This window comes from Macaca nemestrina, chromosome 13 (genome assembly GCF_043159975.1).
Source record: "Macaca nemestrina isolate mMacNem1 chromosome 13, mMacNem.hap1, whole genome shotgun sequence".
In the NCBI taxonomy this organism is placed as follows: domain Eukaryota; kingdom Metazoa; phylum Chordata; class Mammalia; order Primates; family Cercopithecidae; genus Macaca; species Macaca nemestrina.
In genome coordinates, this window is record NC_092137.1 from 64,328,229 (window position 1) to 64,348,771 (window position 20,543).

Genomic DNA, 20,543 nt, shown 5'->3' on the forward strand with positions numbered 1-20,543 from the left:
GCCTGTAATCCCAGCACTTTGGGAGGCCGAGACGGGCGGATCACGAGGTCAGGAGATCGAGACCATCCTGGCTAACACGGTGAAACCCCGTCTCTACTAAAAAAATACAAAAAACTAGCCGGGCGAGGTGGCGGGCGCCTGTAGTCCCAGCTACTCGGGAGGCTGAGGCAGGAGAATGGTCTAAACCCGGGAGGCGGAGCTTGCAGTGAGCTGAGATCTGGCCACTGCACCCCAGCCTGGGCGACAGAGCAAGACTCTGTCTCAAAAAAAAAAAAAAAAAAAAAAAAAAAAAAAGAAATATCTTCCAAATGTTTTCTTTCTGTCTATCCTCTGTCTTTGTAAGTTTGTTTATGATGGGCTTCACTGAACAGAAATCTGTAATTTTAGTGCAGTCAAAATTTCATGTCTTGTGCTTTTTGTGTCTGATTTACAAAATTCTTTCCCATTCCAAAGTCTCAGATATATTCTATATATTCTTCTATTAGCTTTATCATTTTATAGCTGTATAACAGGTCATAAGGTACTCATAAATATATGATTATTGTTGGCTACCCCTAACATTGTGTAACACAGTACTGGCCATATTGTAGGAACTTAACAAATAAATTATGTTTCTTTCTCTAGCCCTGTTTCTCTGGTAAGTGGATTAAATGACCCCTCTGCTGCGGACTGTTTTGTAGCTAAAGAGGGTGGAGAGCTCTTTCTGCTCTGGGCCTTACTAAGCCAACAGCATGCTATCTCCGTGCTATCACCCTAGTCCAAGCCACTGTCATCTCATGCCTGGACTTTTATAGCAACCTAGCAACCTCCTAACTGGCTTCCTGGCTTATATTTTCAGCTTTTTCCTATTCATTTGCAGCCCTGTTACCAGAGTGATAGAGCTTAGATTAGTGCTGGCACATAGTAAGTGCCCAATAAATGTTAGTTATGTGATGATGATGATAATTATTATTATTGTTATTATGCAGCTTGGCATTTATAAGCACTTAATAAAATAGTTATAAATGAAAAATGTGTTCCGTATCTATATAGAATGCATTGTACTAGTGGAAAGCTAGTACAGACTAGCAACCTATCTTTGGCCATCCATCATCTGTCATGGTCCCAGTGTCATCATTCCAAACATATACTCCCACTGTGCAAGATGTAAGTAGCTGGGGATGTAAGTAGCTGGGGATTCAGCTCTACAGGTTATAGAAAATGTCCTAGAGGGCTAGGCGCGGTGGCTCACACCTGTAATCCTAGCACTTTGGGAGGCTGAGGTGGGCAGATCATGAGGTCAAGAGATCGAGACCATCCTGGTCAACATGGTGAAACCCTGTCTTTACTATAAAAATACAAAAATAGCTGGGTGTGGTGGCAAGTCCCTGTAGTCCCAGCTACTCGGGAGGCTGAGGCAGGAGAATTGCTTGAACCCAGGAGGCGGAGGTTGCAGTGAGCCGAGATCACGCCACTGCACTCCAGCCTGGGCAGCAGAGCGAGACTCCATCTCAAAAAAGAAAAAAAAAGACAATGTCCTAGAATTTTAAAAACTCAAGCCTTTGATTTTAGCATATTTTCAATTATTATTTGCCTTTTTTCCATAAAAGTCAAGTGCACTGTATCAGTCAAGGTCCAGCCAGAAGACAATCACACAATAAGTCCAATAGGGGAAATTTAAAGTATATTAACTAGAAATGGGATTAACTACTAAGGGGTAAACATAACTCTTAAGAATGCAAGAGGCCGGGCGCAGTGGCTCACGTCTGAAATCCCAGCACTTTGGGAGGCCGAGGCGGGTGGATCACGAGTCAGGAGATCGAGACCATCCTGGCTAACATGGTGAAACCCCGTCTCTACTAAAAATACAAAAAGTTAGCCGGGCGTGGTGGCGGGCGCCTGTAGTCCCAGCTACTCAGAAGGCTGAGGCAGGAGAATGGCATGAACCTGGGAGGCAGAGCTTGCAGTGAGCTGAGATCGCATCACTGCACTCCAGCCTGGGCGACAGAGCGAGACTCCGTCTCAAAAAAAAAAAAAAGAATGCAAGAATGGTGGATATAAAGAGCCGCTGCTACTTTCTAGACCAGAGTTTCTCAACTTATATAAAAAAAATTTGTCCCTGTAAGGAGACATTTTTAGATTTTTTTTGCCCCTTATCACCACCTGTCCCCCCATCCCCATGAAACTTTAATTCTATAGGTATACTGTATATCTGTGTGTATACTGTGGCCCTTTGGAGGAATAACCTAAGATTATTTCACATATACTCCCCACCCCCACAAAGAACCAATTTTCACCCCCACCGAGAATGCTTGCCCCAGGGCTAATGCTGAGTACCCAAGGAAGGAACAAATTTGGAAGAGTCCTCTCTCCAAGGCTGACTTCACTGGAGTCACTTCACTCGGATGTAGCTATCACCTCCTGGATGGTAAAGAAGTTCACCAAGGTTCTGCAAGTCAGCGTCAGGAAGCAAGAAACCACCTTCTGGGTTGCCTGTGAGACTCCCTGGGCAATTGAGCACTTTTGGGATTCCTACATCCACTGGCTGTCAAGTTACCCCAAGAGAAGGAAAATCACATGGGAACAAAGAAGAGAGCAGCACTTTCCTCCTGCAGTGGCCCTCCAGCCCTGCAGACACAGCTTAACATTCTGCCAGCTGCAAAGGAGAAATGTTTACAGGGTCTAGCTCCAGCATCACAGAGCAGAGCAGTGCAGGGTAGATTTGGAGCTGAGAGGAAAGAAGTTGATGCATCAGAAAAAATTCTTTTAAATAAAATGTTCTAATTAATTTCTGTCTAACCAAAGTTTTATGATGCTAAGGTTTTACCACACTATGGAGGATGCACATCAAAATACCAAGGAATTTGTAAAAATGCAGGGCATAGCTGGGCGCTGTGGCTCACACCTGTAATCCCAGAACTTTGGGAGGCTGAGGCAGGCAGATCACCTGAGGTCGGGAGTTCAAAACAAGGCTGACTAACATGGAGAAGCCCCGTCTCTACTAAAAACACAAAATTAGCTGGGCATGGTGGCACATGCCTGCAGTCCCAGCTACTAAGGAGGCTGAGGCAGGAGAATCACTTGAACCTGGGAGGCTGAGGGAGGTGGATCATGAGGTCAGGAGAGCAAGACCATCCTGGCTAACACAGTGAAACCCCGTCTCTACTAAAAGTACAAAAAAAATTAGCCGGGTGTGGTGGCAGGCGCCTGTAGTTCCAGCTACTCGGGAGGCTGAGGCAGGAGAATGGCGTGAACCCAGGAGGCGGAGCTTGCAGTGAGCCGAGATTGTGCCACTGCACTCTAGTCTGGGCGACAGAGCGAGACTCCGTCTCAAAAAAAAAAAAAAAAAAAAAAAAAAAAACCAAAACCGGACATATGCTTAGAAAATTGTTATTATATGTTGTCATTTATGTGTGAAGTTTATGCCTTTGACCCACTGACAGTGGGATTTACACTTGGAGTTATTTTCTTGAGAATGAAAATGAATGTCTGATTTATCTATATTCTCCCTCCAAACAATTCAGCCAGAGAATATGCTGACTAGCTGATACCAGTCTTATTTCTTTGACAGTAACATTTCTCAGCATAATTGAATGCACATTTTTATTTACCAGTAACTCTGTTTGTGAGGTTGACAAGTACATCAATTCATCGGAACCTGATTATTCTTGGGTGAAAAAATGAAATTGAATTTTTGAATCACAGAACTAAGGTCTAAACCTCAAAGGAGAGGTATAAGTCACTGTAACAAGCCTAGCTTGGCCATTGAGACTTCTCCAACTACCTGATACCACACCACCTAAGGGTAATATCTGCTGCCAAGCGATACATCAAAGATAGCTCAAAGACCTTGTTTAAAATTTTGCCTTAGACCTTGTTTGAAATTTGCAACAGTGCTAACTTCTTTTGTAAGCCCACAGGGGCATGTCCTGTAAATGCCTCAATTTATGCTTCTGGTTTGGATTTTGGTGTGAAGTGGCTTGCTGAGATGGGGTATGTGAATCAAGCTCTCTCGGATTCAGTTTCATTGTCTGTAAAGTGAGAAATTGGAAAACATTATGTTGAATAAGCACAATTCTCTGATGCAATAAAAAAGCAACTTTAGGCTGGGCACAGTGGTTCACACCTGTAATTGTAGCACTTCGGGAGGCCAAAGCGGGTGGATCACTTGAGCCTAGGAGTTTGAGACAGGCCTGGGTAACATGGTGAAACCTTGTCTCTATAAAAAAATGCAAAACTTAGCAGGTGTGGTGGCATATGCCCATAGTCCCATCTACTCGGGAGGCGGAGGTGGGAGGATCACTTGAGCCCAGAGGTCAAGGCTGTGAGCCAAGTGAGCTGAGATCATGCCACTGTACTCCAGCCTGGGTGACAGAGCAAAACCCTGTCTCAATTTAAAAAGAAAAAAAAGCAACTTTATTTTTGTCCCTATTGTCCCTTTACATATATAAAGTCTATCCATCTATCTATCTAGATGTCTACATATCTATTTATCTATAGATATGTTCTAGTATGAAAATTCTGGCAAATCCTTAAATTTTCTGGCTTATAATGATCGCTATCACTATAGATTATCACTTTCAGTTACAAACACAGTCTCGATGCAGAGATTAGGATGTCCAGTGTAAGATATTAATCAGGCCAGGTGTGGTGGCTCATGCCTGTAATCCCATCACTTTGGGAGGCCAAGGTGGGTGGATCACAAGGTCAGGAGTTTGAGACCAACCTGACCAACATGGTGAAACCCCGTCTCTACTAAAAATACAAGAATTAGCCGGGCGTGGAGGCACATGCCTGTAATCCCAGCTACTCAGGAGGCTGAGGCAGGAGAATTGCTTGAACCTAGGAGGTGGAGGTTGCAGTAAGCCAAGATCACACCACTGCACCCCAGCCTGGGCAACAGAGTAAGACTCCAACTCAAAAAAAAATATATCTATATCTATATCTATATCTATATATATCTACACACACACTCCAAATCTGGTAAGATATTAATCAACACTCCAAATCTGATTTTAAGGACACATCCTCTCCACTCTTCCAGCCCAAGACTGCTTTACTCTGAAAGCTTGAAAGCTTGCAGTGGGAAAGGAAGAGATGTGGATGGCTCTTCCTCAGTGCTTCTTGTGGAGTGAATGGGGGTGTCATTATGCTCCTCCAGATTCCTCTCCACCCTATTCTACCTCCCCCTCTGCCTGACCCATGTGTATATGCTCCATTTCCCTTTGGCTTCCAGGTGGTTTTGGCTAATGGGGAGCTCTGGCAGAAAAGGAAGAAGTGCAAGATCAAAGTTTTTATTCCCTTGGCTTTTTCCTAGAGAGGTTGACTCTGGCTGTATGTGTCCCTTGAGTAAAGGTCACTGCTCCTCTCAAGGTGGTCTCCTCCAAATGCTACTCCTTTTCCAGGTTCTGATCATCACTCCTTTAGGGCTAAGGGCATAAGCCATTCTGAGGCTTCTAACCACTGGTTTCTAGACTAGCCTTATGTTTCCATTACACCCCACCAGCTCTCCTGTAAATAGTCCCTTTAAATATAAACTCTCCCCCACTGCACTCCAGCCTGGGTGACCGGGCAAGACTCTGTCTCGAAAAAAAATTAAAAATAATAATAATAATAAACTCTCCTCAAATTATCCTAATTCAAGTGTGTCATCTGTTGCCTGTTGGGACCCTCTCACTAGAAAAAAATCCATCCAAATTTATATTGCATAGCAACATTTGAACTTGAAAAAATCCATTTTCTTTTTTTTTTTTAGACAGAGTTGTGTTCTTTCAGCCAGGCTGGAGTGCAGTGGTGTGATCGCGGCTCACTGCAACCTCAGCCTCCTGAGTAGCTGGGACTACAGGCGTGTGCCACCACACCCGGCTAATATATATATATAGTATTTTTAGTAGAGACAAGATTTCACCATGTTAGCCAGGCTGGTCTTGAACTCCTGACCTCGTAATCCACCCGCCTTGGCCTCCCAAAGTGCTGGGATTACAGGCATGAGCCACTGCACCCAGCCAAAAAATCTATTTTCTTAGATTAAGTAACTTACATTGCAAAACTTATAATTTGCTTCACAATATCCTTATTCAAAGGCTCAACAACTACTGTACTATACTGTACTGTACTGGATCCATTCTAGGTTCAGCAAAGTCAGAGTTGGTACATCTACCCTCCCTTGATGCATCTCTTTCTTCCTCTTTCAGGGCTCATAGGGAGGAACATGGATCTAAGTGGTTTCAGTGTCTTCATGAATTGGTCTAACATATTGCCAGGAATAGACGCATTTTAAAAAAGGACTCCAGGATAAAAATATAGAGCTCTAACGGTAGAAATTATGGACACTATGAACCAGGAATGGAGAAGGATGTTTGATCTTGTTTATTCTGATCAAGATGAGGCTTAATTTTTCTGCACCTTTATTCAAAACATGTAACTCAGAGCAGATTTTTTTTTTTTTTTTTTTTTTTTTTTTTTTGAGACAGGGCCTCACTCTGTCACCTAGGCTGGAATACAGTGATGCTATGATCACAGTTCACTGCAGCCTCAACTTCCTGGGCTCAAGCAATCCTCCCACCTCAGCCTCCCAGAGAGCTGGGACTACAAATGTGCGCCACCACACCTAGCTAATTTTTTTGTAGAGATGGGGTTTTGCCATGTTGCTCAGGTTGGTCTTGAACTCCTGGGCTTAAGCAATCTTCCTGTCTTGCCTTCCAAAAGTGCTGGGATTACAGGTGTAAGCCACCACGCCCAGTACCCAGGGCAGAATGTTAAAGTCCTTGCTTCAGTGTTTATACACCTGTTCAGGACTTTCCAGAGTATTAGTCATTCAAAATTTTAAAGCACCTATCAAAGAGAGCTTAGTTTTCAGTCTTGAAAGTCCAAGAAATACTTAAAGATTGTTGGTGGTTATTTTATAGCACACCCAAAAAGATCTTTCACATTGTCTCTCTTTCTACCACTTGCCTCTGATCAGGGCTGCCTCCTCAGCCACACTTCAAATGAAAGAAATCAAGTAAACAACTTTTAGCAATCAGGAACCCTAAAATAGCAGGCGATCTGCCGCGGGTTAAGCACACACCAACACACGTGCAAACCAGTCAAATTTTGTACCCGGCAAATAAGGCTAACAATTGATATTTTGACCGACTTGATTATTTGAAAACACTGCTTTTCTGTGACATAAATATAGATGTTAGTTCTGTTTTGCAGCTAAGTATCTCACGAGAAAGCCACATTAATCTGAATGATTTCCTGACCTAGAAATTAATATTCCCTAGCAAAGAAATAAAATGGTATCCACTGGTGCTTGTGGAGTTAAAAAAAATACTGTCTTCCTCCTTCCCTCCCTTGGTTGACATTAGTTGGTTTCAGTCCACAAATATTTACTGAGTGTTTACGATGTGCCAGGCAACTGTTTAATGCTAGAAACACAGTGCTGAAAAAGACAAAGCAAGTCCCTGTTTAAGGCAGTTGCATTCTAAGGGAAGGGGGATATGCAATAAACATGTAAACAAACAAATAAATAATACAATTTCAGGAACTAAGGACTATGAAGAAAATAAAGCAGAGTACTATGGTAGATGGTACCTGGGGTGTGGTGTGGCTGCTCCGTGACATCTGAGTTGAGACCTGAAGGCTGGGAAGGGGGCAGCAGTGTGAGAATCTGGGGAAGAACTCTGCTAGCAAAGAAACAGTAGGTGCAAAGGACCTGGGGTAGAAACGAGCCTTGTGTACTCTGTACTTGAGGGCAACAAGATGGGCAGTGTGGCTAGAGGCAAGTAGTTAGAGGGAAAGCTTGGAAGGAGATAAGGCTGAACAAGAGCCAGGATGAAAGAAGCAGAGCCGGATCAGAGTGATGACAAGCTGGAGGAGGATTTAAAGCAAGGAAGCTGGGAAGGGGTGTGATCTCATTTGTATTTAATCTGGCTGCTTTGTGGAGAATGGATTATAGGAGGTCAAACACAGAAGTGGGGAGACCTGGGAGGAGCCTATGGCAGAAGTCCGGGTGACAGACACTGGCAGCTTGGCCTAGGGTTTCAGCAACAGATCACTACCGGCTCATACGGTGCCTTTGTGGAAATCAGAAAAAGGCTCCTCTTTCCCATTAGATGCCCTGATTGCAGATGGATTAAACATGAAGTGTGAAGAAAAGAGAGGAATCCAGAATGACTCAAGTTTGCACCTCAATAATTGGCTGGAGAGTTATGGAATCAATAGTTCAATTTTGATCAGGTTCACTTTCAGGACCGTGAAATTTTCCCCATGCAGCAGGTGCACCCCTGTTACAATGTGAAAACTCAGTAGCATTTGCCACACTGACGCTGGTTTCCTTTCAGCTGGCTCTGGGAAGCTTATGCTGATGTAATGGAGATAACCTTTGTGAGACGTTAAATCAGTGTATTTGCCTGCCCAGTAAGTCTTTGTCTCCGTGGCTTCCCCTGCCCTTAGTCAATGGCATGCATTGAGTCACAGGGAGAAAAAAAACCCAGCCAAGATCCGATAAGTCATCCCTTAGCTTAGAATTTCAAAATAGGATTAATTCATAGGAAGACAATAGTTTGAAATCAAGTGCTTTTGAGTGGCAAAACCCAGACTTTGTTGGAAGAAAAAAATGTATTTGTATACACTAGTGAGGCAGAACTTGGAAAAGTGCCCCTGAACAGATCATAGATACAGCCGAGAAGAACACAGGATATGATGTCAGAGCCACTTTCTCATGACTGTAAGGGAAGATAAAAGCAGCAGGCAGAGGCTGGGCGCAGTGGGTGGCTCATGCCTGTAATCCCAGCACTTGGGGAGGCCGAGGCAGGCAGATCATGAGGTCAGGAGATCAAGACCATCCTGGCTAACATGGTGAAACCCCATCTGTACTAAAAATACAAAAAATTAGCTGGGCGTGGTAGCGGGCACCTGTAATCACAGCTACTCGGGAGGCTGAGGCAGGAGAATCGCTTGAATCTGGGTGGCAGAGGTTGTAGTGAGCCGAGATCGCATCACTGCACTCCAGCCTGGACAACAAGCGAGACTCTGTCTCAAAAAAAAAAGAAAAAAAAAACAGCAAGCAGGAAGTTGGAACATCCAGAGAGTATGAGCACAGGGTTGCCCCACATGAGTGGAGGGTGCACTAAAGCAGAGGAGGCATGTACCCTGCTTTCTGTTTGGAACCAGGGTAACTACAGAGAAGTGGAAATGCTATGATTAGGCACAACAGGCTTGAGATAGTGATTTCTGTTCTTTGGGGTCGTGCATGATCTTTAGGAGATCCAGTGGCAGAACGACAAAGGCTAAAACGGGATGAATGGGCTGGAAGAGGCCTGGCCCTTGGGCCAAGAAGGTGTGAGGCTTATGGTCCTTGCCACTGGGAGCCATGGCTGGGGCCGTGGTTGTCAGCAGTGGAAATGGTTCTAGGCCCAAAAGCCGGAGATAATTTCCTCATCAAGGGAGGCCAGGAGAGCCTGGAGGATGGCCGATAGACTTGCTCCGCCAGTTTTTCAAGACCCGAATGACATCTTAAGAAACAGAAGGGGGAGAGGAGAACTGTTGGATCAGGGAGAAACCTTGAAAGATTGAGTGATTTTCCAAGGGAAACTGTTTTAAACCTAAAGAGACTGCGTTACCTTTAATTGGCAAGACCAAGTGTTCCCACCTACGCCAGGAATGGGGGGTTTCCAGCAAGAAATCGTTATTGACAATGAAGTTACTTTTTTTTGTAAATCTGTTTTTTAGTGAGTACATTTAAACCCTGCTGCATTAGGAAGGTCTGTATTGTTATCAAATAAAGAGAACTCAGCTTGACATACCCCTGCCTCTAATGGAGAGAGGGGGAGGAAGGAGAGGGAGGGGGAAGATGGAGTCAGTGAACAGTGGTTACCTCCAGGGAAGATAACCGAGGAATAGAGAAGGAAGAAACACCTATTTCCCACGGAACGTTTTCTGTACCTTTTGCATTTTTTCCATATGTGTGCATTAACTATTCAAAAATAAATTAAAATGGGAAAAATAATTTTCTGAAATGAGAAAAATGCAGATGCACAGAATGTGATATTCAGTGTTTGGCAATTAACCTTAAATAGTTTTCATCTCACCAGAATCTCTGAGCCACTTCTCCTCATTGGACCTTGTGGTTATTCTCTTCGTTTGTGTAGGTGTTGGGTAAGCTGTCTGTCTTGCCTCTCCAGCGAGCCCATGGCCCATTTGCGATTGGTACTCCAAACACTGCACCACCGACCCTACTGGTGGCCCGCCCCATTCACAGGGGAAAACAATCCCACTGACCCATTTGGTCTTGCCTTTCATCCTGGATTGAGGTGTGGGAAGGATAAATAAGGGTTTTTTGTTCTCACTCTGGTTATTTCCACCCCATTGGCATCGCATAGCAATGGGGAAGCAGTGGAAAGAACTTAGGTGCTGGAATCAAATTTGCTAGGGATTACCTCTGCCAGCTACTAGCTTTAGGTACCTGGGTGGGTCTCAAGTTTCTTCTTCTATACATTGGAGTAATACAAACCTCACTGGGTTAGCACGACACAATGCTAGAACTGTTCTGATTACCCCAACCCCCAGTCTAAGAGACCAGACTAATTTTTGTAAAATCTTGCATCCGGCCAAACTCAGCATACCTATTGTCCCAGTATTCCTCAGTTTCTACCCAAGACATAAGCCTCTTCATTCATCTGTTGTATCTCTTACTGTCATTTATATCATTCCCTGTATTTCACTCCCTTGACTCAACCTCCCTCTGCTTCCCTCTTTTAAGTAGTATGTTTTCATTTGCAGGCTACAGGAAACTCAAGTCTAACTGGTTTAAACATTAACGGGATTTACTGACTCAAGTAACTGAAAATTCAGCAGAGGCAAAGGCCTTGGGTTAGCTGCCAGACAGACACACCAAGGGCCTTGTTTCTTCTCTTTCTCCACTCTACTACCCTCAACGTGAGCTTCATTCTGGGAGTGGCTCCCCTCATGGTTATAGAGGCTGAGGTCAGTAGCCGCTGAGCCTGCATGCTTCTGCATTAAGTCCAGACAAACTGAGGAGTGAGTCTTTAACCATCAAACAAAAATCCTGGCCTTTCATTAATTACAACGACCTGAACCAATCATGGTGACTAGGGGAATGCCATGTGCTGATTTGCTTAGCTCTGAACTAAGTTATCCATTTTTGAGCCAATTACAGTGACAAGGGAGTTGAGATCATGATGATTAATTTAGATCAGAGGTTCTTGACTGGGAGCAGCACTGCCTCCTTCAGAGTATTTGGAAATGTTGCTATGACTGGCAGTGCCACTGGCATTTACTGGAGGAGGGATGGGGGAGGGGGAGACTAGGAGCCTCAAAGTTCCTGGAATGCACAGGACAGTTATGTGCAATGAAAAACTAGCCTGCCCAAAATGCCAGTAGTGCCCCTATGAAGAAACACTGACTTAAACCATCAGGGCACACTTCTGAAACAGGAGGTTGTTTTCTGTTAGGTACATAAGCCATACTGGGGCATGAGGGACACCTAAACAAAAATGACTAGACTACTCAGGCTCCTTCCTAATCTTTGTTGACTCCCTTCTATCTTTACTTAGATTCCTACTCAGGCTATTATGTATTACTTTTAACTAACCTCTTGACAATGTCATTTATTTCCTAGCCCCATTCTGTTTTACCTACCCAGATAAATCCTATAGTGGCACTGACTTAAGAAAGAAGACACTTTTAAACCTTTTAAAAATCAAAGCGATAGGCCAGGCGTGGTGGCTTATGACTATAATCCCAATACTTTGGGAGGCTGAGGAGGGTGGGGGCAGATCACCTGAGGTCAGGAGTTCGAGACCAGCCTGGTCAACATTGTGAAACCTTGTCTCTACTAAAAGTACAAAAATAAGCTGGGTGTCATGTTGTGCGCCTATAATCCCAGCTACTCAGGAGGCAGAGGCAGGAGAATTGCTTGAACTCGGGAAGTGGAGGTTGCAGTGAGCCAAGATCGCGCCACTGCACTCCAGCCTAGGCAACAAGAGCAAGATTCCATCTCAAAAAAAAAAAAAAAAAAGTCTGGGCGCGGTGGCTCACGCCTGTAATTTCAGCACTTTGGGAGGCCGAGGTGGGCGGATCATAAGGTCAGGAGATCGAGAGCATCCTGGCCAACGTGGTGAAACCCCATCTCTACTAAAAATACAAAAATTAGCCAGGTTTTGTGGCGCACGCCTGTAGTCCCAGCTACTCGGGAGGCTGAGGCAGGAGAATTGCTTGAACCTGGGAGGCAGAGCTTGCAGTGAGCTGAGATCTCACCACTGCACTCCAGCCTGGTGACAGAGCGAGACTCCGTTAAAAAAAAAAAAAAAATCAAATATATATAAAGTTTTTTTAACTTTTTTGTTTTGTTTTTTGAGATAGAGTCTCGCTCTGTTGCCCAGGCTGGAGTACAGTGGAGCAATCTCGGCTCACTGCAAGCTCCGCCTCCCGGGTTCACACCATTCTCTCCTGCCTCAGCCTCCCAAGTAGCTGGGACTACAGGTGCCTACTACCACGCCTGGCTAATTTTTTGTGTTTTTAGTAGAGACGGGGTTTCACCGTGTCAGCCAGTATGGTCTCGATCTCCTGATCTCGTGATCCACCCGCCTTGGCCTCCCAAAGTGCTGGGATTACAGGCGTGAGCCACCGCGCCCGGCCTTTTTAAATTTTTTATACAGAGTCCTTCTCTGTCACCCAGGCTAAAGTGCAGTGGTGAGATCTCAGCTCACTGTAACCTTCATCTCCTGGGCTCAAGTGGTCCTCCCACCTTGGCCTCCCAAAGTTCTGGGACTGGAGATGTGAGCCACTGCATCTGGCCCTTTGTCTGTATTTCATGTATACCTGTGCACATCCATGTGTTTGTATATTGTCTACATGATACCAAATGCACTTATACATAAATGGGCACTCATAAATTAGCCCAAATAAATGCTTTCCAAAGTTCACATTGACTTGTGAATATTGACTTTTGGTAAATAAGGTTAGTTTAACAGTGTTGGTTTAATAAAAACAACTATGTCTTCTGAGTTATCAACAAAATAGATACGTATTTAACTTTGAGATTCTTGCCCAATCATAAAAATGGTGAATAGAAAATTTAACTTGAGATGATGGATAGATTCGTCCAGTGTCTTGTAAAAATTTTCCAAACATTATTGTTAAAAATAAATAAATAAAATAGATGTAAATGAGGTAGAAATTTATAAATGAACTTTTAATAATTATTATGTTTTATAAAATGTTTACTTAAAGGGGTTTTCAAATCTTTTTGGGCTATAGCCTTAGAATTTTTCTAAACTAGGCCAGGCGTGGTGGCTCATGCCTGTAATCCCAGCACTTCGGGAGGCTATGGTGGGCAGACCACGAGGTCAGGGGTTCGAGACCAGCATGGCCAACATGGTGAAACCCCATCTCTACTAAAAATACAAAAATTAGCTGGGTGTGGTGGTGTGCACCTGTAATCTCAGCTACTCAGGAGATTTGTATTTTAGTAGTCTAATTTGTACTAAAATACAAAAAATTAGCCAGGCATGGTGGCAGGCACCTGCAGTCCCAGCTACTCGGGAGGCTGAGGCAGGAGAATTGCTTGAACCCGGGAGGCAGAGGTTGCAGTGAGCTGAAATTGCACCCCTGCACTCCAGCCTGGGCGACACAGCCAAATATTCATAAATTCAAGTTGGTGCTTGACCGACAGTTAAAAATTGCTTACTTTTTAGATTTTCACCATAAATACAAAGAGTTAAAATGTTGACTAACATATGGTAACAAAAACTAAAGGAAAACAATTCTACATACAGAATATAGCAGAAAAGTAAGAGGTGTTTTTAATAAGGAAGATTATAAGAAAGACATGAGACTGGGAGCGGTGGCTCACACCTGTAATCCCAGCACTTTGGGAGGCTGAGGCAGGCAGATCACCTGAGGTCAGGAGTTCGAGACCAGCCTGGCCAACATGGTGAAACCCCATCTCTACTAAAAATACAAAAATTAGCTGGATGTGATGGTAGGCACCTGTAATCCCAGCTACTCAGGAGACTGAGGCAGGAGAATTGCTTGAACCTGGGAGGCTAAGGTTGCAGTGTGCTGAGATCGTGCCATCGCACTCCAGCCTGGGGGGCAAGAGTGAGACTTTGTCTCAAAGAAAAAAAAAAAAAAGAAAAAGAAAAAGAAAAACACATGAGGATATAGTTTTTGTTAAGGAAAAGTGATTTTGCCTAGTTAAGAGGTTACTTATATGTTGTATTAAATTGGAGGAATAAAAGAAGGAAAGAATGAGATAGATAAACTGAATAGATATAGAAAATTGCGAAAAGAAAGAGAATGGAAAAGTTGAAGAGGTTGTAAAAGTTTTATGGGGATATTATTATCTTGTATGATCAAAGCTGATTGAGATTGGATGGATCTGTTTACAAGGTTGGTTGGTTTGTTTTGGAGACAGGGTCTCTGTTGCCTGCTGGAGTGCAGTGGTGCGACCATGGCTCACTACAGCCTCAACCTCAATGGGCTCAGGTAATCCTATCACCTCAGCCTCTTGAGTAGCTGGGATCCCAGGTGTGCACCACCACACCCAGTTAATCTTTCCATATTTTGCAGAGATGGGGTTTCACCATGTTTCCCAGGCTGGTCTCAAACACCTGGGCTCAAGTGATCCACCCACCTCAGCCTCCTAAAATGTGAGCATTAGGTGGGGCTGGGTAGGGGGCAGGCACCGTCTCCAGCTTGTTTACAAGATTTTATTAAAATTAGCTTCAACTTTAATACGTTGATGCAAAGGTAGAATTTAGTTTTCTCTTTTAAACTAGATTTTACATAGTATTAATAACAGATGGTAAAAGATTTTTTGTTTGCCTTTTAAGTAAACTACAAAAAAAAAAAGGAGTTGGAAAGAGGGAGAGAGACAAATTCTGTTTGTCTCATGCTGTCTTTAGTAGGTCTTTTGATCATTTGAAAAACTAAGTCTCCTTTTCTATCAAAGAATAGAGGTCGTTGTTTTTTGAAATCTTTGAATTATCACTTTGGCTAAATGAATGACTTGTACAGTGACCTGTGATCCTATTTTGATCAAGTATTTTAAACCTTTCTTATTTTCATATCAACTGTTTTAAACCTTTGATATTTGACATACTTCCCAAAATCAAAGTTCAAATTCTAAATTAAGTATTTTTGGCTTCCAACTAACTTTTGGACACTGAACAAAGGACCCTTGGAAGTCCAAGAGAAACATACTAAGCTTATTTGGTATGTTAAAATCATATGGGAAGCACTGTCAAACAAGAAATAGTATTTTTTTTTTCTTTGAGATGGAGTTTCACTCTTGTTGCCCAGGCTGGAGTACAGTGGGGCGATCTCAGCTCACTGCAATCTCCGCCTTCTGGTTTCAAGTGATTCTCCTGCCTCAGCCTCCCGAGTAGCTGGGATTACAGGCACCCACCACCATGCCTGGCTAATTTTTGTATTTTTAGTAGAGATGGGGTTTCACCATGTTGGCCAGGCTGGTCTCGAACTTCTGACCTCATGATTTGCCTTCCTTGGCCTCCCACAGTGCTTGGATTACAGGCATGAGCCACTGTGCCCAGCCAATAGTATTTAATTTTCTTTGAATTATATTTATGTAAATGTATTATTAATAAGTGTTCCAAAATTGTATGAAATTTCCCCCAAAAAAATATGTATTGGTATATTTTATCAGTCATAATTCTGAATATTATGTTAAATTGTATGCCACAGAAATAACCAAATTTCTTGTCAACTTTGGCTTTAACTGTGGTTATTTTAAGTCTTGCCATTCACGGGCAGTTATTGGTTTACTTTAATTCTTCTCAAAAACATTTTACAATGAGCAACAGTCAAAAATTTGCTGCTTCCTTAAGGAAATTCATGGAAAGGACCATGACAAGTACTCTTAAATACAGGTATCTGATAATTTTGGAAGTCATACCATTGGACTAAGTAAAAACTTCCAGAACTCACCGGATGCGGTGGCTCACGCCTGTTATCCAACACTTTAGGAGGCCGAGGAGGGTGGATCACCGGAGGTCAGGAGTTCCAGACCAGCCTGGCCAATATGGTGAAACCCCCGTCTCTACTAAAAATACAAAAACTAGCTGGGCGTGGTGGCAGGCACCTGTAATCTCAGCTACTTGGTAAGCTGAGGCAGGAGAATCGCTTGAACCCGGGAGGCGGAGGTTGCAGTGAGCCGAGATCATGCCATTGCACTCCAGCCTGGGCGACAATAGCGAGACTCCATCTCAAAAAACAAAAAACAAAAAAACTTCCAGAACTCTAAACTTGACAGGTTCATGAAGATTGCTAGCCTAACGTTAAGCAGAACAAGACTTAATTTCATGGGACTGAATTGATGGAGTAGTGAAATTATTTTCATGTCTTTTTGTGTAAAACATTGCCGATTATGTCTGGACACGGTGGCTATTGCCTGTAATCCCAGCACTTTGGGAGGCCGAGGCAGGGGGATCACCTGAGGTCAGTAGTTTGAAACTAGCCTGGCCAACATGGTAAAACTCTGTCTGTATAAAAAATACAAAAATTATCTGGGCATGGCGGCAGGCGCCTGAAATCCCAGCTACTGGGGAGGCTGAGGCAAGGAGAATCGCCTAAAACTGGGAGGCAGAGGTTGCAGTGAGCCGAGATCGAGCCACTGCACTCCATCCTGGACGACAAGAACAAAACTCCGTCTCAAAAAAAAAAAAAAAAAAAAGGCCAGGCGAGGTGGGAGGTTGAGGCGGGTGGATCACAAGGCCAGGAGATTTAGACCATCCTGGCTAACATGGTGAAACTCTGTCTCTACTAAAAATACAAAAAATTAAACGGGCGTGGTGGCACGCTCCAGTAATCTCAGCTACTCGGGAGGCTGAGACAGGAGAATCGCTTGAACTCAGGAGGTGGAGTTTGCAGTGAGCCAAGATCATGCCACTGCACTCCAGCCTGGGAGAGACAGCGAGACTCCATGTCAAAAAAAAATTGCTGATTCTTTTTATGTTTTGTTTTCCAGAGTCAAGATATAACAGCTTTTGAGTTATTTATGGCCAACAGCAATTGGGTAAAGTATACTTTTTTTTTTTTTTTGAGATGGGGTCTTGCCGTATCACCCAGGCTGGAGTGCAGTGGCACAATCTTGGCTCACTGAAACCTCTGCCTTCCAGGTTCAAGCAAATTCTCCTGCCTCAGCCTCCCGAGTAGCTGGCATTAGCTCACCACAAAGCCTGGCTAATATTTGTATTTTTAGTAGAAATGGGGTTTCAGCATGTGTTCCGGCTGGTCTCGAACTCCTGACCTCAGGTGGTCCGCTGGCTTTGGCCTCCCAAAGTGCTGGGATTACAGGTGTGAGTCGCCATGCCCAGCCAGGTAAAGTATACTTTTATGAACAAATTGAGACATTTACCTTTCTCTCTACCTGTCTTCTCCAGAATTCAGAAACTATTCATGAATAATGAGTATCCTTGTTTTCTAGCAATATAGTAATTTGCGTAAGTTCAATAAGAATTTGTAACAGGACACAGTTGGAGACACTGGTAATTTTACCAAGGCGTTGGCCGGAATAATGTATTTTAGATTATTACCAGTCTTTGAGGGATTGAAATTGATGTTAGAAAGCCAACAGACTTAGAAAAAGACTGACTTGGTACCATGTCTATGCAGTTTTCTTACAAGATTCCTGACCTTGTGGTGAGTAAAGAATGTCAGTTTCTGACAGGCCCAGAAACTTCAAGATATTTGGAGACCTTGAGAAGAGAGGAACTCACCTGATTTCTTGGCTTGGCTTCGTAGCCTCAAGAGGCTTTTAAAAGTGTAATCTGAAATTCTTTATGAAAATGTTCCAGCAAAACTAATTTAAAAGGAGACTATATGGCCAATCAGTATTCTTGTTGCACTTTATGTAAATAATCAGGCAAAGTATAGTAAGACTAAAACTTATTTTACAAGTAAATTGGTCTTACTATGATTTATCTTTGATACAATGGGGGAAGTGGAGAGAGAAAAATGGTATTTTAGTAGTATGCCTACTGTCAGATTTTAGCCCTGACCATTGTTTTTGACTTTTTATTGTTTACCTAATATTTGGATTGAATTTGGAATTATTTTCTGGCTACAACAAGACTTTTTTTTTTAAAAAAACACCTGGATTTAATTTTCTTCTTGATGTTTTTAGTTGGCTCCCTAATGGAATAGTTTATTTTTGTTATTGTTCTGTCATCCAAATTCTGTTTTTGATTATAATCCTTCTGTGCATTATATTTCTAGTATTCAAATTATTAATACTATATATCTCTCATTGTTTTACTTCTGAGAAAATTAAAATCATGGCATTCCAAAGACTAAAGATCATCCGACAAGTGATAACAGCTATATAAATCAGTGATTTGACTGAGGTCTCTTGCCAGTCTGTGATTCCATCATAATTCAGCTTTTGGGTGCTCTTAAGATTTCTTCCCTGAGATGTGTCCTCCTTACCTCTGATTAAGACAGGACTATATGGGAATGAGTCTTCCCAGTGATGAGGAACACTTTGACACTCAGACTTTGATCATCAATGCTTTCAAGAAGAAAGATTTTTGATCAAAAGGGGGAAATGATAAAGAAAAGAAACTTAATCTGAGGAATGCAAGTCTCCTTTAAATGATCAGGACCAGAGAGGCACTGAAATATGATGACAGTCACATCCCATCTCCCCCCTCCACTGTGCCCTTGAGTTTAGTAATCATTTCAGAGTTGCCTGCTGTATGGGCTCTAGATGGAGTGTTTCCAGCAATAGCTATAAATTAATCTTGTAATGCCATATACTGGACACCATAACTCATACCCTGTTGTACAACAGTGTATAGCCAATCACATATCAGTGTTATTTCTGTAAACCAATGAGAATTCCTGACCAAAAACTTTTGTAATTGCCCCCTCTCCTGATTCATCCTTTTTTCTTTAAGACCTTGAGCCTCTCCTTTTCCTCTGGAACACTTCCTAGTGTTTCCCAGGCTGCAGTCCTCAACTTTGGGCCAAACAAACTCTCAGCCTATATTAATTTTGCCTCAGTTTCTTTCTTTAGGTTGACAGACTCTTAGTGTCTCCCAGGGGCTCTCCTTCTCTTGCCCTTGAAAAATAGGACCTCATAAATTTAACTGGGCACATGGTCATTCATGATAAAGACTATATTTATCAGCTTCCCTTGTGGCTAGATGTGCCATGGGACTAAGCTATAGTCAATGGATTTAAGTAGAAGTGGCATATGTAACCACCTGATAGATTCATCTTGCACACTGCCCAGATAGAGCCAATTATAAGACAGGGGAATTGCAATAGAGAAAGAGTTTAATTCACAGTGGTGGCTGAACAGGAGACCAGAGTTTTATTATTATTCAAATCAGCCTCCCTGAAAATTCCAAGGCTAGAATTTTTCAAGGATATTTTGGAGGGCCAGAGAATGGGTGCTGCTGATTAGATGGGGGTGCAATCATAGGGATGTGGAAAATAGTTTGCTTTCAGGTGAGATCACAAGACTGCTTGATGGGTCTGCATGGAGCCATTGTGGTCAGAAATGCAAACCTGAAAAGACATCTCAAAAGGCCAATCTTAGGTTCTACAATAATGATGTTTTCTGCAGGAATAATTGAGGAAGTTGTAAATCTTGTGACCTCCGGAATAATGGCTGGAAATTGTTTACATAGACAGCTTAGCAGAATTGATGCTCCTCTTATCCTCCTAACCTGGTGGTCTTTTATTAGCTCACAGTTTAGATTTGGGGAGGGGCTATTATCATTTAAGCTTAAACTAAATGTCTCCCAAAATTAGGTTGGCCCAAACCCAGGAATGATTAAGGGCAGTTTGCAGATTAAAGGAAAAATGGGGATTGGTTAGATTAGATCTCTTTTACTGTCGTTAATTTTTTCACTGTTATAATTTTTGCAAAGATGGTTTCATTATCTTTATTTCAAAGTTAAACTATAAACTAAATTTCTCCCAAAGTTAGTTTGGCCTGTGCCCAGGAATGAACAAGGGCAGCTTGGAGGTTAAAGGCAAGATGGAGTTGGGTTAGGTCAGATCTCTCTCACTGTCATATTTTCTCACTGTTATAATTTTTGCAAAGGCAGTTTCAGATATGCCCCTCTTCTGATACTTCCTCCTGTTGGCTGAATGCAAACAAAATGAATAGAGCTGGAGAAATTGTATTGAACCACGACATGGAAGCCAAACACCAAGGATGGCAAAGAAAGGAGCTAGAAAGAATCTGGATTCCTGACATCATAGACCTCCATTCTAGCCTTATTCATCTACCTGGAAGTTTATATAAGAGAGCAACTAACCTCTTTCCTGTTCAAGCAATTCTTACTTGGACTTTTCTGTCATTTGTAGCCAAACACAACTAATATGATAATATTGGGCCAATCTAACTGTCTCACACCCCAATATAGGGAGTTCTAAACGCTGATGATCAAATCATATGACTAAGCAGATCAATTCCAATATCAGGTATGTTCACCAACCTCAACTGGGCCTTCAGTGCTGCATAGCAGTCTCTCCAATTCTCTCTGGTAGCCACTTCAGGCATTTATGTTCCTCAAACTTTT

The 20,543-nt window shown here is 42.8% G+C and overlaps 1 long non-coding RNA gene across 1 annotated transcript in view; it reads right to left on the minus strand.

Moving 5' to 3' along the window:
* The window catches only part of LOC105465136 (uncharacterized), a 56,642-nt gene that overhangs the window by 24,590 nt on the left and 11,509 nt on the right, over window positions 1-20,543 (minus strand). The window lies entirely within an intron of this gene.